This window comes from Natator depressus, chromosome 17 (assembly GCF_965152275.1).
Source record: "Natator depressus isolate rNatDep1 chromosome 17, rNatDep2.hap1, whole genome shotgun sequence".
NCBI lineage: Eukaryota > Metazoa > Chordata > Testudines > Cheloniidae > Natator > Natator depressus.
The window spans coordinates 18,169,899-18,193,116 of record NC_134250.1 but is presented as its reverse complement, the minus strand read 5'-3'; the positions used below and the strand labels follow the sequence as shown (position 1 = coordinate 18,193,116).

The 23,218-nt window shown below is 43.6% G+C and overlaps 1 long non-coding RNA gene across 2 annotated transcripts in view; it reads left to right on the top strand.

Moving 5' to 3' along the window:
• LOC142000362 (uncharacterized) overlaps nt 1-23,218 on the top strand; it is a 172,079-nt gene that overhangs the window by 27,635 nt on the left and 121,226 nt on the right. The gene's annotated exons all lie outside the window — the stretch shown is intronic.

Below are 23,218 nucleotides of genomic sequence, written 5' to 3'. Positions count from 1 at the left end.
CCCAGGCCCGCCATCGTGCGGGGGAAGACAAAGGAGGTGCCTCGCCACACTGGGTTCAAAAAAGAATTAGATAAGTTTATGGAGGACAGGTCCATTAATGGCTGTTAGTCACGATGGTCAAGGACACAACCCCATGCGCTGGGTGTCCCTAAACCTCTGACTGCCAGAAGCTGGGACTGGAAATGAGGGGGTGTGTGGGGGTGGATCCTGTTCTGTCATTCCCTCTGATGCATTTGGCACTGGCCACTGTTGGAAGACAGGATACTGAACTAGATGGACCATGGGTCTGATACAGAATGGCTGTTCTTACGTTCTTATGACATCTTTGTTATCCGGGTCATAATCTGATGCCCTGGACTATCAAATTATTATATAAGCATTAATATACGGCAAGGTTCTATCTATGGATGATTACACACAACTGCACTCCTTCACATGACTCTTTACCCAGCTGATACTTTATTTTACAGTTTGATTTTGCTTGTAGACCTAGAAATTGGGTCTCCAGGCTCACTTCTTTATTAGAAGATCTACCAGCTCAAGGTAGCAAGAGTCTGCTATGCTTCACCCATAACTCCTTACAATGCTGTTTATGCTCCCACTTCCACTAATGCAAATGAGGAGTAACTCCACTGAAGTGAAAGAAGAACTGGACCCCCATTTGGATTATTTTAACATAAAGGGTAGGATCATGTGGCTGGGGTAAATTTGGAGCAACCGCACTCTGAAATCTACTCCACTCTCTGAATTACTCTAGCTTTACACCAATGTAGCTACAATCGGAATTGTGTGCAGTGCAAGTCTAATTACTGAGTTCATTAGTCTCGCAGTAACCACACCCTAGGATCTTGCTATACTGCCTTGCGGTTCTTATTTACATAAGCCAGCTTCATTGCGTTGAGAATGTCTGGAGTGGGGTTGCAACCTCTGGGATGGGCAGCAGCTCTTACTAAAATAAACCCAATTCTGCCTAGTCCAGAAGCAGATTGTGACCACTTAAAACTCTTCTTCAGACAACAGGATCATCCCTCTCAGCTGTGTTCATGCATTTTTGTGGTCTTAACATTGTAACCTGTTTTATCCCTGAACACAATAGGATGAAATCCAACACAAGACAGAAGAAAGACATATCTGAAATGTTTCCAGTACGTACACATCAGTGATGTATGTGTCGTTTCTAGTGCAGAGAGGATTACGATAAATACATTCTTTGTAGATGCCGTTTTAATCTTCCAAGCTAAACTTAGATCTCGGACACCTGTCTCTGCAGCAGTCTGTCTCCTGGGCGCATGAATTTTGCGCACAGCTGTCAGAGCTGTATGTGGGGTTCTCTTTTCAACTGGCTTCATTCCCAGTTGGCTGTAAAATGTAGGAGCCTGTTTTAGAAAGAGAATTTCCACTTCTGCATACTTGGATGGAAACAAGAAGATATGAAACAAGATTTAATGACCCAGGGTTTGGGGGATTTTTTTGGAAACATTTATTAGCTGTTCTGTACCTAGACAGTCTCCAGGGAACTAAGTTACATATTATGATAAGTGTGGAGTGCCTGCTCCTCATGAACTTTGTTTAATTATTTATGTGGATAAAACAAAGTATATGACCAAACGTATTACCTTGGATGGTTTACTTTGAAATAGGACCTAGGGAAGTGGCACCAGGTGCTGGGGCGTTGGGGGTTTCTGAGAGCCATTGAATCAAACTGTAAACCCTGTATATAATGGAAACCACTTCGAGCCAGGGGTTGTGGTAGCACCCCTAATTCCAGCACCTAGGACCAGGTGGCCCAATGAATATGTGACCTGAGTTGGTGGTGGTAAAACGAGAGGACCCTATCTCCCCTTTCTCTAGACCGGTGATTGAAGATTCCAAAGAAGCAGGAGAAGCACTACTATGAAAATTATCCTCAGACATCTATTCTCCACTCCTCTGGGGCTGAGAAATAGGGGTAATCTGTTAGGAAAAGGATGACTGAAGTGCAACTGCTAGGACAAATGAGGCTTGTGTTGTTTGGCAATGCAGCTGGCATCCAGCCTTGTCTCTGAGCAGTGGACTGCAGAGACTTCAAATCCCAGCATGCCAGGCTCCATCTTCTTCTGAGCTGCCTTTTGCTCTGATCCAGGTAAAACATTGCATGGTCATGGATGTGTAGTCTCTGCGGGTCATGTGTCTATATACCTTTAGGTGGCCTCAGTCTGCTGTGTTTAGGAAAATTGGGTATAGCCCTTGGGCTCCTGGCACTTTGCCAGCACAGCTTTCTCAGTTGGCAGAAGTTGGGCAACCCACCTCCAGAAGAAACCACCCGCCCCCAAATCATTTGTGTGAAATTTGCGAGTCCATGACTCTGAATGAGATGTAAAAGCGAGGTCGTGGCCTTTGTCACTGCTAAGAGGGATGCATTTTCAGTAGAATCTATGCCCTTTTGCAGGTGCAGATCTCAGTACAGAACAGCACGTGCAAGTCTGGTATGTAGATGTGTAGAAACTCAACTGTGAGTGCTAGTCTAGTCCACTAGTGGCAAAAGGCAAGGTGCAGATTTGCCCACAAAATGGGACTCAGGGCTTTACCCCGAGTGAAAATGTACTCCCAAAATTTCCCGGGCATTCTTCACTTGTTACTTTTGTGTTCTGGTCAAATTCCCTGCTTTGGGTATTTACATTTTTGCCTACTCTTAGCGATTTCAATTGAATATGGTCATCTTGTGTTCTTGTCCCAAACTGATGTGCAGTGTTGCTGTGTATTGTTAAACTTCCTCCTCAGAGTTAGCAATAGTACAATGGTGGGCAAAGCGATTCCTCTGCGTAGCAAAGATCCTTTTAGAAATGAAAGACACATTATGAATGTAAGTCATTATTCACCATCTGATAAAAGGGGCTATCCTAGCCAGCCATTCTATACCATGTTGATATCTTATATTTTCACAAGGAAAAGGAAGAGGGTACCGAAGGAACTTGGATCTTGTTAGGCAATACACCTAAACTACTAGATAATTATTTGATCAATCAACAAGCTTGTCAGATCAGACCCTAGATATGATGGCAGATTGCCAGATGCTGGATCAGAGAGAGTTTGTTTGATGTTATCTGAGCACAATTAGGTAATGTGCGTTGCTTTGTGGTCTAGGCCAACTGTGGATAAACATGAGGTGTGCTCACTTGGAAATCCAAGACCTGCTTTCCGTCGGGACAGCAGGTCTCTTGCTGCAGCAGCCAGAGGAAGAGGAGAGGGTGGGTCAGTCAGAATGCATGAGGACGGTCTTAAATCTGTGTATGTGTGTTTTGGTTCCTCTGCCACCTCTGTCAGTATGCAGCTGAGACAACAAGTAGAGTTAGTTTCTGGAGACCTCGGCAGTTTAGTGAAAAAGAAAGCTCAAAGGAATTACTCCATAGAAGACTAAAATACCAGGTGTAACATGCAGCTAATTATGCCAGTGGTTTACAGGAGGGGTTTTAAATGTTTCTTTTTGAAAAGCCTGAAAGGAAAAAAAATCAAAGGGGAGAGATTGAAAAACAAGTATGAGAAGATATAAAACAAGATTTATATCTAAATAATTTCTTCTAATTGCTGTTAGAAGACATTAATTTTCCTTTTGATGCTCTACTTTGTGCCTTAGGCTTTGCTGTACCTGCCAGCATGGCACAGAGTCAGAGGATTAACTGAGCAGTTCTTTAGCATAGCCACTGCAACAGATTTAGCAATGGGTAGAGGGTGAAGGGTTTTTTTTTTCTAAAAAAGGGGAGGATACTGATTTAGAAGTGCCGAATTCTGCCTTTTTTTATCCCCATGCAATCCTGCTGACTTCACTGAGACTGTGGGCACAAAAGAGTGTGGGATTTGGGGGGGTGTCAGAAGAGGGGGAGGGGAGACCAGAAATGGAATGCAGGTGTGCGAGGCTATTGCTGATAGAAGTGGCATCAAAATCATTACTGGTGAAATTCATGCCTGTGCACAGAGCCAGCCCAAGGCATGTACACAAATTAAGTCCCCTGTCTAAGCCACCTTTTCCTCCCCCCCGCCCCGCTTTTTAAGTGGGATAGAAGTGGTGCATAAAACAGGGCTTAGGTAGGACTTAATTGGTCCATATGCTTTCTGCTGTCTGCCTGCACAGGGGTGAATTTCACCCAGGGGGATTCCAGAGAGTAGTGCTGGCTAACATCTCATCTACCTGACTCTCTGACAAGGTACTGTTCTGTCCCTTCTTCCCATCTAATGTGCGTAGGAGGCACCTGCAGTAGACAATGAGGCGGTCTGGGCAGTGATGTCATCAGTGTGCAGATGACATGAACTTTTGTGTCTCCTTTTCTTCAGATGTAGATGATGCAATATCTCTACTCTCCCCGTGCCATTCCAGAGGTGATGATAATTGGTTAGGGAAAACAATGAGAGGGGTGGCTTTTTTTGTTTTTTTTTGTTTTGTTTTGTTTTTTGGTGGGATTGCACCTCTTCTTAATATTTAGGGGGTTTGATTCCTTTGTCAATGAGATTCTCAATTCAAGTGGACTTCTCAACCCCTGCTTGCTCATAGAATCTCAGGTTGCTTTGGGGATCGAGGCTGAGTTTTCAAGTTTTATTATCATGGCGTATGGATAGAGAAGCTAGATTAAAAACCTAAATATTTTTGCTGGAAGGTTGCAGTGTAACACTACTTTATTTCTTAAAGTTCAGAATGATAAAACACAAGAACCCAGAAACAGAGAGAGAAAAAGCAGGCTGCTCCCTAAAACAAAGTGGCGTGGCACAGCTCACCCCACCTTACTCTAGCTTAGCTGTCTGACTGCTGCTAGCCCCAGATTGCACGCTTCCCTACAGAGCTCCCTAGCTTGCATGCAGAACCAGGGGGAAAAACCCTAACATTTAAAGTGACAGCTTACAATTTTAATGCAGTTTTCAATACACCACATCTAAGAGACGTGGCTGCCCATTCCCATTAAAGCCAATGGGAGTAGAGCATCTAATCCTGTAAGCAGTTTAGAATATCTCAGCCTAGAAATGTGGGTTTGTCTCCTCCAGTTCTTGCGGTGAGCTCTGAATGGAGTTATCTTTGGAAACCAATTCAAAGCATCAGCCAGTGTAAAATGAAGAGTGGTTGACCATAAGGAGTACACTACACCGATATCAGAGAAATTCAATCCCTCTTACTTCCCCTCTGCACTCTGTCCGTTCTGTGAATCTATACATAATAGAAACTAGCGTAACAAAGCATAAACATCAATCCTTTCTGTTTCTATTCTGCATGTAATGATATGGTATAGTAGTGGGCAGTGATATGGCTCATAGACTTCCAGTGGTCTGTGTATGCTTTCCTGGTGCTTGATAGAACCGATAGAGGCACAGTGAGAAATGAAAGCCTTGTTTGAATCGCATGGATAAAAATATAAGCCAAAGAAGCTGGGTGCTTAGTAACTGTCCAGGTCAGTCACTCTTGCCAGATTTTTCAAAAGCGCTAGCACCCACAATTGAGGCTGATTTTCGCGAGAGTAAATTCCCATGTAGGCTAGATTAAAATAAGCAGCCTTTCCAAATAAATGTTAGCGCACTGGAGGGGAACTTTGGGTGATGAGATCTTTTGAAAATCTGGTCCGACTAAAGCACGAGTAGACAGTCTTTCTTAATCATCTCCTGTCTGCTGTTGATTAAACAAACACTTAGAGTCTGAGGAATATTAAAATTCTGCAGGCTCCATAAATTACTTTGATTTCAGGATGAATGACAAGATGTTACAGTCAAACCCAAAACCACTGCAGAACCAGCCAGCTCTCTGAATTCAGGAAAACAGTGTTAATTTCTTCAGAAACAAAAGTGGAAGTTAATAACATGAAACATCTGACCATGAGCCAGATGTTTCAAACAGATAACAAGTAGTTCAGGAAGCCCTCTAGCATTTGGCTTTGCAGAAAACTTTAAGATCTGTATGTATCCCTTCGGGGATAAATGAATTGGGTTAAACTCTGTTGTTTAATGTAATTGTGTAATGCTTGTGATATGAAAACAGGAACAACTATGTTATGCTTGCAAAACTCAGTAAGAAAAGGTTTTTTTTTTTTGAGAGAGAGAGCGAGAGAGATTGGTTAGGAATGGAAGTGAATTAACAATTAGGTATGGAATGAAGAAGAAAGGACTGTCGAGTAGAATCATGAATGACATTCCTATACATGGTTGATTTTTTTTTTTTAAATCTATGCTTAATTTCTAATATGCTTAATTTTAGAGTACTTTATAATTATCCAAATTTGATATTCACTGAAATTGTAATGAAGCAATTCAAAGTAATAAATGGTGACGACAGATGGGATTTTTTTTTTTTAAAGAATTTTAACAAGTATCTTCTGAATTTATCCCCCTCGTATATCAGGCCTAATGAGTAAGACTCTGATCTCCATTATACCAGTGGAAACCCTGAGTTACGCCACTGACTTAATTGGAGTGAGTTAGAAGATTTACATCAGCGTAACAGAACAAAGAGATCTACTTTCTAAAAGTATAGAAAAGCCAATGGATTGAACAGAAGACAAAGGCAGATTTATGGAGAATGGAGTAGTTATCTGAGGCAGGAATGAAAGACTAAATACTTTGGAGCAGACCTTCACAACACCAGTATGGAATTTTTCTATATGGGTGGCTGACATATGAGGGCATTCTGCTAAGGACACACTGGTTTGCTGTCAGACATTTCACTTGGAAAAATAATAGACGTGTGTTTGGGACGTGGGAGAAACAAACGAGTCCCCTGCAGAAGATAAGATCTGATTTGAAGGCATAATAAAGGAAAATATGGCTAAATTTATGGTTGGTCAAGTGGCTGCTCAGTATCATATTTATTATTCTTTACTCTCCTCTGACTGCATGTTTATTGCACCCAGTGTTGAGTCACAAAGAAAATTCTGTCCAAAGAGCTTGCAGAATAGTTAAATATGGTAAGGAACAGCCAAAAGAAATCTCAAGTAGCCTCCTAGCTGAAGTTTTACCTACGGAGGGTAAGATTTTTAAAGGCGCCTAGGGGAGAAAAGGATGGCCCAACCTTCTCAGTGATGTGGGCCGTATGCATAATTGTGTGACACTTCCGCAGGCAACATACAGAAACAAACTGGCATCCCTCAGGCGACATGACCTTGCAGATACAAGAACATGCTGTGGGGGCGGGGGGGGGGGGGATGCTGTCCTCAGCACAGCATGACCCCGCACGCACTGTGCATGTGAGGTCATGCCACGTGGAGGATGCCATTTTGTAGAGTAAAATGGCATGGGGATGGATGCATTCAGGAGCTGGACAGATCTGGCTTGTGGTCCACCACTTGGACCACACCTATCACCATACTATTTATTAGTACATACACATACACACACACACCCTGCCCCCCCCCCCAAAGGATCTGGGCACCTCCCAAGTATTTATGGCTCCATCCTTACAACACATAGTTGCGGTAGGAGTAATTATTCCCATTTTACAGAGAGATGAAATGACTTGTCCCTGGTCACATAGAGAATCTGTGGCAGGGTCAAGTATTGAATGCTGATTTCCTGAGACACTGTCCTGTGTCTTGACCACAAGAAAATCCACCAGGAATGGGCGACTTATGAATTATGGAGAAACAGGAAGTTGCCACCCACAGCTTTAATAAAACGTGTGGCTAAATAGTAGTCCTTATAGCTGAACTAGGTTGGGCGAGTAATGTTGAATTGGAATGGAAGCACAAGAAGGAAGACCCTAGCTGGGTTTGTGTTACAAGTTTCTGGTTTCAAAACCAACACAAGTAAGGGAGAATAGCTATTGTTTATCAAGTGTTGCTCTTTATTAGCTTTATTTGGTTGTAGTCTTCTTGTAGGCAAAACTTTGCACAGCTATCAAAGTGCGAGCTTTGCCCATGTGAGGGCTGATTTAAATCTGCCTGCCTTGTGGCCATTCTATTCAGAATATTGCACCCACTGCTGCAGTATTTGGGAGGTAGACACAAGAACGATTGAGTAACCTTGATAAGAATTACTTCTTCTTTCAACTGTCTGCTTCCAAGACCTCAAAAACGTCCCCATTGACGTCAGTCAGAGTTATGGGTGCTCGGTATCTCTGAAAACGAGGCCCAAGCTGTCCCAATTTGGGCATTCAAAAATGAGGCTCCCAAAATTAGTGGGTGCGTTTGAAAATATGGGTCCAAGTCAGTGGCCCAATGGTTATGGAATGAGTCTGTAGTAGAACCAAGATCAGAGCTCAAGGAGTTAGGAACTCCCAGGGCTGTGCTCAATTCACTAGGCAATGCCACCTTGGATTAAAAAGATTAAATGATTAAAAAGAAACACTTTAGAAATATCTAATTTAATAAGGGGCAATCCATGTGGATTCATAAAAGGGAGATTATGGCTGATTAAAATTGCATGAATTAAGTGCATTCTTCAGTTTTTAGACTAGAGCGAAAGATCTGACCTGATTTATTTTAGAATGCGGAGATAGATAAGAACTATTACCTCGACTGGACTCTTTCCCTGCCAATGGGGGATTGTATGTTTACTAGTGTTTGTCCAGCTTCATTTTAAATGTGCCAAGAGAAGATGTTTCCACCACTTACTTCCCTTGGAATAATTCCCATCCACAGAATAATAGATCTCACTGTCTGGAAACTTTTCCGGACAGTCTAAATTTTCCCTTTCTTAATTTGTCTCATCCTTGTAACACACATTAGTTACATCCTAAATAATTCCTCTCTCTTTGGCACTTGCACACCTCTGGCCTCTGTACGTTGTGCACATCTTCCTCTGGACTGTTGCTTAACCAGACTATCAAAAGTTCAGGAAAGATTTAGTACCAACAGACTCATTTGTAAAGGCAGGGTAGGGACCAGTTAAAAGCTGGCTTTGAGACAAGACGCTGAGGATGTCGCAGAGCGGAAACTGTTCAGGGTGGAGAGGTGTAGCAAGGGTCAGTTTTAGCCAAACTTTTCTTTCCCTTATATCTAAAATGACCTTGAAAAGGGTGGGATTGAAATCCATTTGCTAGTGAAACAAGATGGGCCATAAGAGGGAGCTCATTCATGTCTATGAGAAGAGAGCAAGCAGAGGCTTGCTTGTGGTGAGTTGAGTTGACTGCTACATATATTGTCTGTTGTTCCTCTTTCCCTAGCCTCTGTCTGCTTGGCTGTCAGCACTCAGTTTGGGGGCTCAGTGGAGCAGGGACCCTCATTCTTGCACATAGTGAGTGACAAAGCAGAAGTAGTTTAAATAGATGGCCTTACTGTATTGGGCTAATCACTGATTTATGGAGGTATATCCTTAGTTCATGTGAATTGGCATAGCTCCATTGACTTAGGCCAGGTCTAATTTAAAAAGTTACTTCAACCCAACTACATCACTCATGGGTGTATGGAGGGCCGAGTAGGGAAGGCTGTGCCTCCCCAAACAGCCTGGCCCCCGCCCTCTCTCCGCCCCCTCCTTGGACCCCTGCCCCTAACCACCCCCCAGGACCCCACCCTTTATCCAACCCCCCCTTGCTCCCTGTCCCCAGACTGCCCTGCCCCTATCCACACCCCTGCCCCCTGACTGCTCCCCCCCGGGATTCCCATGCCTATCCAACCGCCCCCTGCTCCCTGTTCCCTGACTGCCCCCCAGGACCCTCTGCCCCTTATCCACCCCCCGCCCCCTTACCGTGCTGCTCAGAGCAACAGAAGCTTGCAGCCCTGCCGCCCGGCTGCAGCCAGCCACACCACCACGCTGCCTGGCGGGAGCGGCAGGCCAGAGAGCTGGCGGTGCAGCACACTGAGGCTGCAGGAGAGGGGAGACAGCAGGGGAGGGCCTGGGAGCTAGCCTCCCCGGCCGGGAGCTCAGGGGCCGGGCAGGACGATCCCATGGGTCGGATGTGGCTGGCAGGCCGTAGTTTGCCCACCTCTGGTCTACACTGAAGCGCCATAGCAGCGCAGGTGCAGCGGTTTAAGTGTAGACATAGCCTGAAATGGCGCTATGCCGATTTACACCAGCTGAGGATCTGGCTCATTGTCTTTTAACACAGTGAGTCTAGGGACCAAAAATAAATATAGATACCTTGAAAGGAAGCACCATGTGAAATAAAGACTAAGAAAATGACCCTTAGTGTGTGTGTTGGACGGGGGAAGGGGAATGTTGGTGACTAATACTTTTGCAGATGGCTTTAAACGTATCAAAGCAACAAAGTTATTGCACTCTATGTATAGAAGTATGAGGTGTAAAGCACGTGGCTGTATGTGTGGAGGCATTCAGCATGCATCAGTGGGGAACTCGAAACAGAACATACAGGATATTGTCTGAGGCTTTCGTTACTTTGTGATAGAAAAGATCCTGCACATGTGAGACAGGTGAGGAGGCACAGGGTATCCGGAATTATTCAGGAATTTAGGAAATGAATTCTGAAACAAGATTAGCCAGGTTTGGCCTCTAACTTTGAAACAAAGACAATTGGCTTCCCCAGGAACGGTGATACTGAACTTGAATTGGAAGCACAGGAAAAGAAGACCATGGCTGGGATCTTAGATGCTCTTGTTTAAAGTACGGTGAAGGATTCGGAGGCATAGCCTATGGGGGATGCTTGGGATAATCCCAAATGCTCATGGTAAAGTGGAGTGATTCTAGTTTAGGGGCTAGAGCAGGGGACTGGGAATCAAGGCTTCTGGGTTCTATTCCCAGCTCTGAGAGGGAGGGTGCTCTGGGGGTTAGAGAAGATATGGGGATGAAATCCTGGCCCCCTAGAAACTCCCCTTGACATCAGTGGAGCAGGATTTCACCCTGCTGGCTGGCTTGAGATTCACTTACTCAGCTGATGGGTCTAACATTTTTATTAAAGTAAAACACTCGGCAAATGGTGATTGGTTACGAGTGGGAAGCTCATCAGGATGATCTCATCACAGTCACTTCCTGCATCAGACAATACAGCTTCACAATCCCTTTGTTACACCCACTTTTTTCTTCTAGAGATAGATTAGTATCTCCTTTCCATGTTAACTCTCCTCTCTTCTCAGTACATGTTTTGCGTTAGTTCAAAACAGACTTTATTAGCTCTTTAGCTACTCTATCTCTCCTTTTTCTCATAAACGTGGTTACTCTGCCATTTCTTACACTTGCGCAGCTCTTCTTATGCTGTTTAACTGTTATCAGAACAAAAAGAAAAGGAGGACTTGTGGCACCTTGGAGACTAACAAATTTATTTATCAGAACAGACTCTTAAAATTCACAGCAGGCTTCTATCAGGCTTAACTATGCCTTCGCTCCCAACACCAGGGAGTCTTAGACTCCTGGGCTCCACGCCAGGTTCTGCCATTGGCTTGTGAGACATTGAGCAAGTCTTGTGGGGTCAGTTTTTCCAAAGAGCTCCCACGCTGATAACCTGTGGCCAGATTTTCAAGAGCGCTCAAGCCTGTTGGGTGCACGTTGCACGCTGAGCTCTTGTGAAAAGCTGGCCCCGGTAATGGGTGCTCAGTCCTCGTGTCCTTAAGGCACATTCCACAGGAGTCAGTATAGGTCAGACTGGGCCCTTAACTTCCCTCTCTTTGTTTACACACCTGTAAAATGGGGCTATCTCACAGGAGGGATTTGTGGGTTAATTAATGTCTGTAAGGAGTTTGGAGATCCTCTGATTCAAGGCCAATCTACTGTAAAACTCCACATCATTATTACTCTATTCTCCACCATTGATCCGCTGTGAGTGATACAGACGCCCGAGCTACTCCACTGAATATAAATGCGAGTGCCGCTCCAGGGAACGGCTTGCAGTAACACCGACTAGTGCCGCTCCAGTAATCCTCTGGCAGGGACGCAGACTGGAGCGCTACCCCATTGATCAGCCGCTCGTCACAGAGACTCTAGTGATGCTCCATTGGTCACTTGGCACTAGGGCAGGCTTCAGTCTTGCTTTACAGACAAAGCCGTAATGGAGACTCCTTGTTCCCCTGGCAGTGGTACAATCCGTGTTCAGCCTCGAGAATTCCCTTCAGACTGTACCCAGTGTCATTGCTCAGTCAGGGCCTATGTGGTTTCCTCTGTTTCCAAAGTCTGATTTCCATCACAGTAGCGACTGTCTCACTGTGATGCCTGATTTACTGTAAAGCCGTAGGCTCAAAACCTGTTGCTCTTCATAATGACTGCTGGTGTCAATTCCTCCCCCACCCCATTAGAGCATGCCTAGCAGTAAAAACATCCCTTTTGCTCATTTTTCAAAAAATATACGTATTTACAATTATTCCAATATCACTTGGAAACTGTCAGACAGCAACTCTAGACAGATAGGAATACGACTTGCATAAAAAAATCCTACACACTGCAAGGGAATCACATTCGTGTTTCAATGCAGGGGTGGGGAAGGGAGTCAATCTGAAACGCTGCTGGTATTTTAATGGGGGCTCCCCCCGAAAAGAGTGAAATGAGAGGCCATGCTAGGAGTGGGAGGCAGACTGCAGAGAGAAGCAGAGTGGAGACATCAACTGAGTGCACAAGATATTGATGGTACGGGCCTGTACTCTAGTTGCGTCTTCTGAACGGGTATGTGTGAGGGGTGTTGGGATGCCCACTGTATAGTGTTCTGGACCCTCCTAGTCCATCCTGAGCAATCTTCTCACTCTCTGTGTGCAAAATATCTACTGCTTGGCATACTCTGATTTGTTCTTCAAAGTCTTAGCCCCAGGGTAAATAATCTCTGGCAGAGTGATTTAGCTGGACACAGAGAGAGGGTATATTAGGGCAAGGAAAACTGTGATTACCCCAGCTTCCCCTTCAGTCTGCAGTGGAAACTTAACAGGAGGCTCTGCAATGCCCCACCCCACCATGCCACCAGTATACAGGGAGTTCATTGCTCATAAATACAAACTGGTCTTTAGATATTATTCTACAAGCAAAGGGTCTCATCATATTCCAGCTTGGGAGCTAGATTCATATTGAAGTAAAGTGAAGCAAAGTTTCTATTGGCATTTAAATAAAAGAAGGAAAATTGATGGGCTGGAACACACATTGCTAAATTGGAACATGATGCAGGAATTTAACCACGTCGGCTTTACAGATAAGATATTCTCCTGGCTTGGAAACATGATGCATGACTCTAAATGAAGGGGCACCAGCACTGACGTTTTGGGCAAACTTTTGGTTAAAAGATATATCAACCTCGCGGAAGTCTTGTGAGCCTTATAATAATTAAAATACTAAAAGCTTTGTTGTAAAGCAATTAGGATCGCTACTAAGGCTGGGTTTCTTTTTTAAACGCTTTTTCTCTGTGGAAAATTTCAACAAAAACCAAATGGTTTTTGTCTAAAACTTTTCCTGGAAAATTTCAATTGAGGGGCAGAAATTCAAATGCCATAAAATTCTGAGGGTTGGCCGGAAATGTTTGGTTTTCATGCTTTTGGTTTTTTGATGGAAAAACTGAAATTCTCTATGGAAAGCAGACTCTTTTCATGCAATTCTATTCCCCCCCCAAAAAAAATACTTTTGATGGAAAATTTTCAACCAGCACTAACTGTTGCATACACAATATACCTGACTCAGACTCACAAAAGCAGGGTAATGTAAAGTTACACCACCTAACGGCCTCTTTCCCTCCACCCATGGTTTATACCTCTCCATTACCACTACTACTCTGCACCACAAAGCATGCACTGCAATCAGAACTCTGCCCCTATTGACCACCTCTTCTGCCCATGCCCCTTTACCACACCGCCCTGTCAAATACTCTTGGTTTGTGGCTCTTTATGGTAGTTTAAGCCACCAGCAAGTGTTGGTTACAGGTCTCCTTTTGTGCCAATTTACAAAGGGTGAATCTGTTACAGTGCCAGCAAGCAGGCTTCGGTTCAAGCTGTAGCAACTCATGCTTTTAGTTCTGGAAATCCCTGTTCCAATTTCTGGTATGTTGGCCAAGCTGGCAGCCATCAGAGCAGCGTATGGTGTTTGACAGGGGTAGTCTGATAAAGGGAGTCTTGGAAGAGTACCCTCCCTGGGGAGCTGAAGGAAAAATTGAGTCCAGGGGACAGTATAAAGGACCCCTTGTCCAAAGAAGAGACAGACGTTTGAGGCAGGTGAACATGGGCCAAGGAAAGCTGTTTGCCAAACATGGCCATTTTTGCCAGCCACGACCAATCTCTCAAAATTACACACAAATCTAAATCTGTGGAGATGCAATAGGAGTTAGAACTGCAAGGAATGCCTGCTTTTAATGCCAACAGATGGAAAGGAGTAGCCCGTATAAATGCAAAAGATCTCATTCGTCCCTGGTGTAACTCCAGTCTCTGAAGTTTGGTTACATCAGGGCTAGACTTGGTCTATAAAGGATAAAGCTGGGATGGAACTAGGCTGCTTAATTTCCTTTGACTTTATCTTGAGAGGCTCAGATTTTGAAAGCATACCAGACGTGATTTTCACAGGCAAAATAGCAGTTAGATGCCCTCTCCTATAGGAAGTCAATGGGATTTGGATGCTGATCTCTCACTGGATTCTTTGAAAATACCCCTGTAAATAACAGAGCAAAAGCCAAGGTGAATGCAAAACAGAGGCTGGAAACCTCCACCCCCCTCTATAGGGCTAGAACCAAAAAGTCAAAAAGTGGATGAGGTCTCAAAGTCTCAAAATGATCAGCTGCACTTGAAGGTGGAAGAAATCCTCTTCAAGCTGTGATTTCCACAGAGAAATGCTCACCCTTGCTTAAAACATTTATTCTCACAAAGTGAATGCGCCGCATAAGCCAAACACTCAGCCTTTTAATGTCTTACATAATTAAGGACCACTTTATTTTCCCTTTTTATTAATGACTTACCTTTCAAAATGTTACGCCGATGACAGAGTTGTATAATTTAATGCAAAATGTAATATTCAGCTAGCTGCCCCACAGAAAGATTTTGTCAGATAGGCCATGTTGGGTTGGGTTTCAAGACAAGAACTTTTTTTTTTTTCCTTCCAAATATTCGGGGGAGGAGGGGGAGGGCAGGGAGTCAAAGGATTTAGAGTGGGTCTTTTAAACATTTTGAAGTTTATGAGGGTTTTTTCACGCAAATTTAATTGAAGACAAAATAGAACAAATGATATTACATCGTTAACAAGATCAAAGTGCAGCAAAGACAAATTAATTACAGAGGCCCCAATTCAGAGAAAGCATTTAAGCATATGCTTCAGTCCATCTGTTTTAGGCAAGTACTTAAGCACGTGCTTATAGTTAAGTCCCAATGAAGTCATGTCTTCGTTAAGCATATGCTTTCCTGAAAATAAATAAATATATATATGGACTTAGGTATATGCTTAACTTCTGGAAAGCATGTAAACACATGCTTTGATTTGATTTAATATCAAATGAGATCACTGGGACTTAAGCCCGTGCGTAAAGTTAAGCATGTGCTTTAGTGCTCTTCTGCATAACAATGTTTTGTTGAATTGAGGCCGGAGAGGGTGAAAGAATCTGGGTGTCAAAGGCAGAGATGGTAGCGTTAGCTCATGCCGAGAGCCCTCTAGAAATGTAGCCCACTCATGGAAATATGTAGGTAACAGGGTAATCTGAAGGCTTCTCATGTAGTTGCTGAAATAGGAACATTATATAAGGCAAAAGGAGAAATACAAGAAATAGACCAAAGTTAATTGCAGGAACTGTACTGAAAATGTGATTCTTCCAATCAAATGAAAATACAGGGAATGATTTTTTTTAAACTGGTGCGCGGCCTGACTTCCACTTGTTCGTGCATGCTTGTTGTGCACTATGACCCAAATCATCACGTACGTGCACGAGAGGTAAAATTTACACACACGCAGATTTTGCGCGAAAACTCCCCTTTGCGTGCCAGTGACTGAGGCTCTCACCGCAGCGCCCCCGGGAGAGCACACGCAAGGAATGCCTGTAGTTGTGTGGTGTAGGCGCATAAGTAGGTTGCTTTTTCAAAACCCAAACCACATTGCATCAGGCAGCCTTTTTTCCTCTTGGATGCAGGGAGCTTTGTATTCCGACGGACCCTATCATGGTAGTAACTAAACTTCTTGTGGCATCCTGACATGCACGGTAGGGGAAATATTATTATGCCCATTTTCAGATTTAGTGAGTTGGCCAAGGAGGCTTTGGGAGAGCTGGAAATGGAACCCAGATCTCCCAATTCCATGTTCAGTGCTTGAACCACAATATCACCTTTTCTTCAGGTAAAATGCAGATTCAGAGACAAACCAAGGTACAGAAATTCCTGTTGTCTGCCCTCTTTTGCTTGTGGCATCCCTCCCCTGCAGAGAAACTCAGCTTCAGTGATCCCCCAGCACGCTAACTGTCCCATAGGTCCATAACAGGTACATGGAGCAGCTCTGGAGAGGCGTTTTGTCCAATGTACCTTCTAGATTAAGGAGGAGTGATGCGCTTAAATTATGATCTTGCAATTAAAAACTGTATTAAAATCTTCTTCTACTCCTGGAGTATGAAGACTTAGTAAATCAGATAGCTACATGGAGGGTTTTAGACAAGTTACAAATTATTCATAACCAATTATGTAGATTTCTTTTGAGCTGTGATAATAAAGAACCTCCCAGTGACATGTACAAAAAGTGGGTTGAATTTGTTACCCCAGAGAAGAGGAAGCACTACCATTGTTTAAGTCTAGTATGTAAACATGTTTCTGGATCCACTCTCCAGCATTTGAAGGGAGAGAAAAATGGTGCAACCCATTAACTGTCCATGTCCTTGTGATTGCAGAATAAATTGACTTTTATTGTATCCAAATGTAAGAAATCTTATGGGATAAAAAGCCTTTTGCTACATGGCTGCTTGATAATTGGAATCAACAACTGAAGGAATTAAGGAGCTTAGGTCAGTACATGCTTTTAAAATGATTTGCAGGTGATATATCACCAGTTATGCACTCAGTGGACTAATCTCTAATTGTATTTTCTTGTATGGGTCTGGAACGAATGGGTGATTTACTGACAGATTCTGACCCTCCCATCCCCAAGCCTTTTACACATAGGAACAAAGTCCCTTCCAGCCCTACATTTCTATGTTTCTATTTGTCCAGCAAGTCCGATAGCATGTTCCTGGCAGTGGCTAACATCATACTTCCAAGGAAGTATCAGAAAAGACTCTGATCATGAACTCCTAGTGCTTTTCCAGGATACATTGCATTTTGGGGGGGCCAGTGTGGTCTAGGGGACAGGATACTGGACTGTGAGTCTAATTATCTATTCCCAACTCTTCAGCCTTGCGCCATTGTGTCAGTGATTTTGCCTCTCCAAACCTGCTTCCCACCCTTTGTTTGTCTTGTATACCTAGACTGTAGTTCTTCAGGGCAGGGGCTGTCTCATTATGTATTTGTACAGCACTCAACACGATAGCATGCCAATCTCTGTAAGGCCTCTAGCCACTACTGTAATAAAAATAATTATTATTTTTGTTACCATTAAGAGGCATTGTGCTGTGAATTTGCCAAGAACAAACAAACTCCCAAGGTGAGGGCATGAGCAGTTGCTTCCCCAGAGTGCAAACGTAGTGCATTCAGAACAGATCTTGTGGCACTGAAAGCCAAAGCGGTGACTGAAACTTAGGTTGGGGAAAGTGTCTCTGATTAAATAAGAACCAGCCTGAATCTTTACTCCAAACTCAAACTGAAGGCAAGTCTCTTCATCTGCCTCAGTTTCCCTATATGTAAAATGAGGATCATTACACTGACCTTCATTTGCAAAGTGCTTTCAGATCGATGGATGAAAAGTGCTATGTATGATTAGTAGTGTTCATAGAGCTACAGATGGCAAAGATCTGTTCCGCCATCCTATTCATCATCCTCATGCAGATAAAGGAATGTTCCCGATACTATTTTCATCACATAACTCTGTATCTGCTGACAGATAGTTAAAGAGCAATGGACTCAAAGTATGATATTCTTGGTGTTGGATGATTCTGGGGAATATTGCTTTGAAAAGTGTTTTCCATAGTCAGTCACTCCTTTCCCACTGTCTGTTACAAGAGCTTAATATTTTACTGTGAGCTCAATGTTTTTCACCTAAAACTAAAAACTTCAGTGCTGGATTCATAGGTAGAATTGGTGCAGCTCAGATACACAAAGAACTGTTTGCATCATGGGGCTATTTGCAATGCTGGCAGCTCCTACTTTGAGCCAGTCTGGATATGGAAACTAGTCTGGTGAAAACTATACAACAGCATAAAGACACCCATGAGCGAGAGGTAGTGAAACAAAGGCAAAAACGCTTGCCTGAATTGTGTATTTTTTTAGAGGTTTGTTGTAGAGCAGTGCAAACTTTTCCAAGCTCAGTTCAAAAGGGATTTGCAAGTACGTGAGAGACTCACCTGCTCTGCACCAATTTGCAAGTTCAGAAGTTCCCGAAGGCAATCAACTGAACTGACAGGGTTTGTGCACAAATAGATATTAGTATGAGCTAGACAAGGTGCAAGTCCGATAGTTTGTGCGGTTTGCATGGGTTTGTTGGAACTAGAATGAGGACTAGGCCTCAATTCTGATGCAACCATGGAACACTGACCTCAAGGAAACCAGTTTCCCCGTCTAATTCTGGCCTAGAAGAGATATGTGGAAGATGAAATGTATGAGAGTCTCTATTCTAGTGATGGTGGATTGCAGAAGTTAGTGTCGAAGGTTTCACAAAGAATCCTCCAAGCACAAGGCTTCGTTTCTGAAGCACAAAGAGAGCACTGAACGTGGGGAAACGTTTCCTCTAAACCGGAGATATAACTATAAGCCAAAATACAAAATCACAGTGACACAGTGCTAGAGTGGCCACCCAAACTGCATTTTAAGGGACAGCCCTTATTTGTTACCTCATGCCCTGCAGCTAGTATCCACTAAAGAGGTGTTGCTCAGCTGGCTAAAGGGTTTGATCAGATAAAAAGTACGTTTTCAAGGAATTATCATGTAAAGGACCATACACTGTAAGACACTTATGATTTTGTGCCATGAATATAAATACTGTGGAAAGATGTCCTTATTAAAAAATAGCTCTTTCCCATAGTTTTCATAGCTTTGTCCTTTGGTTCCTTGAAGTCCTGCCCTAGACCATTCCCACAAGCTGGGGGAATTGCAGAAGGCGCATGCAGACGTCTCTCAGGAATACACAAAAACCAGTTCAGCTCTGATGCAAGAACAGAACCCTGGAAATAAGACAAGAAAAAATGATTTCCCCTTGTAAAACTGGGGCTGTAATTATGATGGGAGCCAAGATATCAAGATAATAAGGAGACAGTCCTAAATAACTTAGGGAATTACAGAAGGTAATAATGTACTCAACCACTGCCAGCTGGAATTAGACAGACACAGTGGCTCGGAGGAAAAGAGTTTTGGCCCAGGTTCTCGCCTATGTTAAGATTGCACCACCAACACAATGCAGCCTTAAAAACCAGTGTAGGTGGTCGTGGGAAGATGCACAGAGATGGATTTTGCATGACACCCCCCACTCTCCGGAGTTGTGCTGTGTGCTTCTCAATTGCAGCCAAGAATTTGGGATTTGGTTTTTGGTTTTGTTTTCCTGACTTTTCCAAACTGGACTGAAGACCTCAGCCTCTCTTCTTAAAAGCAAAATGAAAACAACCTCTGTTGAATTGGCTGAACTCCAGCTTGGTCCTAGAGGTCGGTTTATCGCACATGTCCCTGGTCAGCCACAATTTACTCCATGTGACTTACTCCAACAAATCTGGCATAGGGTCAGAGGACACAGCAAATGATTCTTGGCTCATGACTTAGTGAGTATCCAGACAAGGCAAAATAGTTGGCATGAGGCTTCTATGGACCACATTTTCCAAAGAACCCAGCTCTCAGACAGATACTGAAAAAACAGCCAAAGACTCAAAGGCGCTCAGCACCCAAATACTGAGCTCTTTTGAAAATCTGACCCTTACGTATCATTGCTTTACCTATTCTTTCAATCCTTAAAAGGGATAGGGACCTTACCTCCTCTTCTCTACACCTCTGTTTAAGAGAGAGAGACATGTTATAAGCAGTGCAGTTTCTCTCTTGAAAGCATGCCTTATCTCTAATCAGGGCAGAGATTTACAGCCACTATCCCAGTACAGATTGACTCCAGTCCTTAAAGCTTAATTAAATCACAACCTCTGTCCCCCATCAGCGTGGAGACACAGTAAAATTCCCTGAGCCTTGCTATCCAAAATGGAACGTGCACAAGTGGTTTGCACATGCTAACAATAGTGATCCTAATAAAGTATCTATCTGAATAACACTGTGTACTATTTCTAGCACAGTAACAGTGTACCCTATTTCCAGGAGTTTTACCAGTCTCCTGACACGCTGGTACCCAGTCGCTGTAGGAGCAGAGTATGCTACGCTAAATGTTGTTAGATTAGGACCTTAAATCATCTGCAGCAGCTACCCCGTTTGATTTTGAATCTGGTTGTTTTCCCTACGAAGACTAAGAGTTTTTTGGCGCCAGTTCCCTCCATCAGTTGTAATTACTGTGCCCTTTTACATGGAAAATGTGATCAACTTCAGCTTGTCTGAGCTGTGGCAGCCATCTGCACCTGTGGCCATGGAGGGATTGGCTCATGATGGAAATTCTGACTTGATCAGAATGGCAATTTATTAGTCCTATAAACTGCATTTAAAAATATTGCTCTTACTATTATTATTCAAAGGGGTCCTACGTTGGATGGCCTGCTAATCAGCCAGCATGTTAATACCAATGTCAAATATCCCAACTCCTTAATAGCCTGAGTCAAAGATGTATGCTCTTACATTAGTGTGTCATATTCCTATATATTTATCTTTGGTGGAGTGAGAGTGCAAATTATCCGATTTAAATCCCTTAGCTCTCTGCTTTCTGTGAATCCTTCCTAATGGGATGGACACGTGCGCATACACGTGTTGATACCCTATCACTGTATGCCGTCCCTGCGTTTTGGGGAATTTCAGTGGGCCTTATGACTCGGGGGCAGCCTCTGAACCTTGAGAGCTCTGCGTGAGGCTGTTGTGTCTGCTAGAACGATGCTGGGCACCAACACTGCCTTTATCAGATGGTGGAGTCTTGCCTTGAGCAGCTAGATTTTGCGTTCTGCCCTTTACTGCAGCTGAGGTTTGAAACTTAGACCATTGTGATGCTGGTAGGTTGTTGTCCTAGCAAATGGTCTTCCTGTGGCCACGCTAGGAGGAGCTCTGATCAGGTCAGCTCGGCTGGAGGGGACCCACTTTGCATCTCTTCGTATTTCAGAGACTAGATCGTAGAGCGCTGAGCAGGGTATGAGAGGAGTTGGCAGCTGTGAGAACCGCCTGTTACAAATGCCCCTAGACAATCACATGGGGAGGGGGAAAATGTTGGCAAGTGGCAGGACCAGTCCCTGAGTCTTGGAGCTGCACTGAAGGAACATCAACAGGGATAGTAAATGTCCCTTTCATCCCCTGCAACAGCTGCTCCTATGGCCTATCATTCTTTCCCTACTTTAACACCCGCTTGATATTTACAAGGTGCTCAGGTCTCCCAGTGACAGGTGGCTACACGGAGTAGCTAGACCAGGCACAAACACATTTCCCTGACCTTCTTAGAGTCCTAATATTCCAGTTGCCTCCACAGAAGCCAGCCACGACAGAGATTGCCCTGCAAACAGAGGCTTCCCAAATCTACTCGCATGAGGGAGAGGTGTGGTGCCGAGATTCCTTTTGCAATAACTAATTTGCTGCCCTGCTAATTTTGCATGGGTGGTACTGAGATCACAAGCTCTAATTGTTGGGAACAATTGGTTGGGGCCCACATTTTAGCCGCAAACCCTTTCTCTTCCCCAGACCGTCTCCAGCTTTAACAAGTGGCAACTCCCTGACTTACATATTTTTATCTCCTTAGCTCCAGCCCCTGTTTTCAGTGCTGGGGGACAGAGGAGGAGTGAGGGGGAAGGAAAGCATGGTCATAGATTCAAAGGGTAAGGCTTCAAATGAGGACCGTGCCAGGAGGGAGCCCGATGAAGTGAAGTCGGTCGAATTGACTGTATTGTAATTTAATTCTCTACAGCACGTTTTCAACAGAAACCTTGGCCCTGACTGACCATTTCTTGGTTTCCAAATGATTTCCCCCTTCTGTCTGCTGGACCTTTGCTGAGGGCTGTATTTATTCTCTCTTCTGGCTCGAGGGAGGTTTTCCCTGGGCTCGTTTTCTCTCTCTGGTTTTTGACATGTCAGTCTTTGCCGTCACCCCATCGCCTCCTGCTCCAGTTCCCTGTTCTGGACATCAAACTCCTTTAGTTCCTTTACTTTCTCCTTTTGTCTCTTCTTTTTCCTCTGCTGCCCCCGATCTCTGAACCTTCTTACTGCTTGCACTGAAAAAGCCATTATTTGCAACATAGGCATAAAATACTGTGGAGCGCTGCACATTTTGTACACGCAGAAGCCAAAAATAAGTGGTAGCAATTTGCTTGAACATGTGCGATAACAATATTAAGGTAGATCTGTTGCAAATCATAAACCTATGCAGATTTGCCGACTTATATATTACATAAATACTGACAGGTGCCGACACGCATGACACATAAATGCATGCATAGTACAACAGTTGCTATTGGCATAGTTTAGAATTTATTATATTTTATCATTTCTTCATAGTCAACTGTTTGTCCATCATCCTCCCGGATGGCACAGCTACAGCGGTTTCCCTGAAAAGCTTGCCATGTGCATGTCTTGAGAGGAAGGATGGCCTAATGGTTAGACCAGTGGATTGGGACTCGAACCAGTTCTCAACTCTGCTGCATGATCATGAACAAGTCACTTTCTCTCTGTGCCTCAATTCCTTGTCTGTGAAATAGGGGTGGTAATACTTAGTCTCTTTGTGGCTCTGCTTTGCCTTTCGTTTTTTCGTCTGTTTAGATTATAGGCATCAAATTCTGGCTCCCACTGAAGTAAACGGCAAAGCTCTCATTGACTTTAATGGGGCCAGGATTTCACCTGAAATTATTTGGGGCAGGGATGGTCTCTTATGGTGTGTTTTGTATGTTATCTCATCCAACAGGGCACCAAATCTCAGCTACTGCTTCTAGGAGCTAACTAATAATTAGAGCTGGAGAGAAAATAAGTGTTTTTCCATGAAAACTTATGGAAGAAACAAAGCATGTTTATAATCTTCTTTTCAGACATTTTCTGTTTTTTTTTTATTCCCAAAGAAAATATGAAAACTTGTTTCATTTTCATTGAAAATCGAAAAATTTGAAAATTTCAAAAGAAATGGAAAATTTCCTTTCCACCATTACTGATTTGTCTGTGCCTTGGCTAGCACTGCAGTGTTCCAGATACCCATACAGAGTAAATGGTCT